This window comes from Triturus cristatus, chromosome 7 (genome assembly GCF_964204655.1).
Source record: "Triturus cristatus chromosome 7, aTriCri1.1, whole genome shotgun sequence".
NCBI classification, from domain to species: domain Eukaryota; kingdom Metazoa; phylum Chordata; class Amphibia; order Caudata; family Salamandridae; genus Triturus; species Triturus cristatus.
In genome coordinates this window covers 372,818,923-372,822,128 of record NC_140590.1, presented here as the reverse complement: position 1 = coordinate 372,822,128, position 3,206 = coordinate 372,818,923, and the positions used below count along the sequence as shown (strand labels likewise).

The window sequence follows — 3,206 nt, the reverse complement described above, 5'->3', positions numbered from 1 at the left end:
GGTGGAAGTAGGAGCAAGGGGGAGAATGCTGCTCTTCTACAGTTGGCACCAGCAGGACTGGCACGCAATGCTGTGGGGTACACACTGGCAAGAGTAGGTCTTAGAAAGTGTTCTTCTGGTCCTGTCAGTAGCAGGCAGGTGTTCTGCCTCCTTCTGCAGTTAATGGGAAGGTATGTGAAAGTGTTTTTCTACCCCTGGCAACATACATGAGCTGCATGCAGCTCTGGGGTGGTAGCGCAATGTTTCAAGTCTAATCATAGATAGCGCTGTTAAATTTTGCATACAAGAGTGGGGGTGGAACAAATGAATATGACTTTAATGCAATGCGTTTCAGTCCAAACTTAATATATAGAATATTTGAAAGCAGTTTTAGGCCCATTCTGTTCCTTCGATCATTTTTTTAATAGAGTCACCTGGGAAAAAACTTGCTCAACATGAGCATTGGATATCGGGAGAGTCAACATCTTAATAGCACCCATTGCAAGCTCTTGAAAACAATGGTTGCCAGCAGCATCGGTGTAGTTATACACTTCCATCCAGAACGATTCTATGTTTGAAGTGTTAAGAAAGGAGCATGAGGATAAAGTTCTCCATTGTGACTCCAGAACATCCAATGGACAAGTGAAAAGGGCTTCTGGCAAAACTGTTACAGGAGGTTTGGCAAGTACTTTTTGGGGACTCAAAGTTTCTAACTTTCTCAGCATGCTGAAAGACTCGGGGAGACGAGCTTTATATTCACACACCAATACTTTCATGAACTCCAGGCACCTTGTCACAATGCCTTCCTTTGACACAGAGGGGAGTTGACTTTGTTCCAGCTTGTTTCAGAAACTGAGCCCAAGATCAGCATCATCCTTTGAAAGGTAAATGGCAGAACGTTGTAAGTCTAGGCTCTGCAACCGTTCTTTATTGTTACATGTGAAAACACTCGGTTTTAGTATCCTTTTCAGTGTGGACAAGTACAGAGTATATAGATCACGGAAGATGTGGAGTGCATCCCCAGATTCTAGCTGAAAGATTTTGTTAACGACCTTTATTTCTTGGAGCACTGGCTTTAAGAAAGTGAGGTAAAGTAGATTTATCTCATCTTGATACATTTCTTGGAGCATTCTTGCTGCATAGCAGTGTTCCACATAGGATGCTGTGCTAAAGTGTAATTTTAAGGCATCATATTGTTCTAGTAAACGATTGACACAATCTGCCATCACTAGCCAGCATGTTTCGCAAGGCGAAATTAATTTCAGGGGCATGCCTCCGTCCAATGTGAGATACAACTCTTAATAGTCAGCCTGACGTTTGGCGAGTGGGAAAACCAGTTGTACGTTTCTCTGATCATAAATTCTATATTGCTAGGAATGCTCCTTATTGCTTTCTTAGCAATGATGTCAAGGGAGTGGCAAATACAGCGCACAAGTTGCAAGGATGGTTGTTTATCTCGTCACAAGGTGAATGTTGAGTGGTGCTTCCCACACATGACGCTTGCCCCATCTGTACCTATGCCAATTAAGTGTGTAATCTCAAGGTTACATGTTTCAAGCAACTTTAGGACTGCATTTGCTATATCTTCGGAATAGGCCTAATCTAACTCTACCATGGCAAGGAAGGTGCTTACAAATTTGTTAAGCTTTTTGCTAAAATATTTAATGCAAATGCACAGTAGTTTTTTCACTTCAATGTCAGTTGATTCATCGACCATTAAAGAAAATGGTGATGTTCCAATATCTTTCAGCAATTCCTCCTTGAAATATGGGCCCAACAGAGAATTAATTAGTGCTGTACATTTTGTCCGGTGCATTCGGAAGGCAAGGAACTCATCTTTCAAAATTTCACCATACCCATCTATATTATTAATGGATGTACAACAAGCAGTTTGTATGGCAAATCTGATTTCTCTTCTTTTCTGATCGTTAGATATGGAAGGGATAGGTTGTACAAAGGATGCCACAGATGTGCTCGCTGCATTACAGCGTGAGCGGTGTTTAGTGGTTGCTGCATGTTGCTTCAAATCATTATAATGGGCACGGATGTGTACATGGCAGTACTTGCATGCTGCTTTGCTATCATCTGTCCTTACAGGGGCAATCCATCTTTTTAGTTCAGGATCCAACTCCCACTCTTCTGTATATTTTTTTATATCCTGACCACTTGCCCATCTTGCAATATTTAAACTGCCAAGTCAGCTGGGAGCAGAAAAATTATGAACTATTTCACAATGATGCTGGGCGAATACCTGAAATTGCACCAGACAATATGCAATCAATAGCCCCATCTAGTGGATTGTTATACACTTTTTATTGAAACAATACAGGACACTAAATGAATCCTACACCATTTGTTGCCCAAACCACATTCCTTTACTACAACATTTCAATACTTAGCACCCAGGGGACATGCACCCAACTGATCTGGTCAGACTTTGTCCATTCAGCATTACCCCTTTAGAATTCAATGCATGTAACATGACTGTGCTTTAAGCATGATGTATTGATTAAAAATGCATATTAAACTTGACAAAAAAAAATCTCATTTAGGATTCAGATCTCTTTTTTCCTTACGCATTTCCACGTGGTAAGAAAATTAAGGAGGATAATGAAGTTGCTGGAGGGATCCATGTTTTGTCTAGCCCCAGCTTTTCATTTATAGATAAAGGCCAAAGGTAAGGGCCCATCAGGCCTACTTTAGAACGAGTGACCTGCAACTTCACACTTAAATGTAAACACAAGGAAGGGGAACAAAAGAACACAGCTCATCTCTTCACAGGTACTTGAGAGGCATGCTTGACCTGTCCCAGTATTTACACGCAATTTAAATAGCAGTATTTTATTTCTTTTATAGCGCACTTCATGGTATCAGAAAGCTTAACATAACAGACACATTGACAATAAATCATACATCATGCAAGTGTGTAAATCAACGTACAAGATGTGTTGCATGACTGAAGGTAAAAAGATGTAGCAGTCACACATAGCTCAATGTGCAACAGTGAAAGGCTTACTAATTATGAACTGCAAGGAACAAAAGGATCTGTGTTCAAAGCACTAGCCCACTAAAGTAGCTGCATTAAAAAAAACTGTCATCTGCAAATTACATTGTGTAGTGTTTTGCCATAGACACATTCAACTTCTACACTACTTTGATTCAGATCTAGGACTGCACAAAGCAGACATCTAACAGATACTTTAACCTCCAGACTTCTCACCAATTAT

General features: G+C 40.4%; 1 pseudogene; it reads right to left on the bottom strand.

Moving 5' to 3' along the window:
- Positions 1-250: 250 nt before the first annotated feature.
- Positions 251-2,153, bottom strand: LOC146809702 (uncharacterized; annotated as a pseudogene).
- Between the last annotated feature and the right edge of the window lie 1,053 nt (positions 2,154-3,206).